Raw genomic sequence first — 297 nt, 5'->3', positions numbered from 1 at the left:
AAAGGAGAGAGAGAAGGAAAGAGAAGAAAGACAGAGAGAAGGAGAGAAAGGGAAAAAGAGAGAGACAAAGAGAGGGGAAGGGAGGGAGAAAGGCAGAGAAAGAGAGAAAAAGAAGAAGAGGGAGAAAGAGAGAGGCAGAGAGGGGAGGGATGGAGAGAGAGGGGGAAAAAGGAGTGGGGAAAAGAGTGAGAGAGAGGAAGGACACAAACACAGAAAGGAGGAAGGAGATAGAGAAAGGGTTGGGGAGAGTGAGAAAAAGAGAGGGAGAGTAAGATAGGGAAAGAAAGGAAGAAAGGG

Source organism: Gracilinanus agilis, unplaced genomic scaffold (assembly GCF_016433145.1).
Source record: "Gracilinanus agilis isolate LMUSP501 unplaced genomic scaffold, AgileGrace unplaced_scaffold36900, whole genome shotgun sequence".
Lineage (NCBI taxonomy): Eukaryota > Metazoa > Chordata > Mammalia > Didelphimorphia > Didelphidae > Gracilinanus > Gracilinanus agilis.
Note: the sequence above shows the minus strand (reverse complement) of the source record.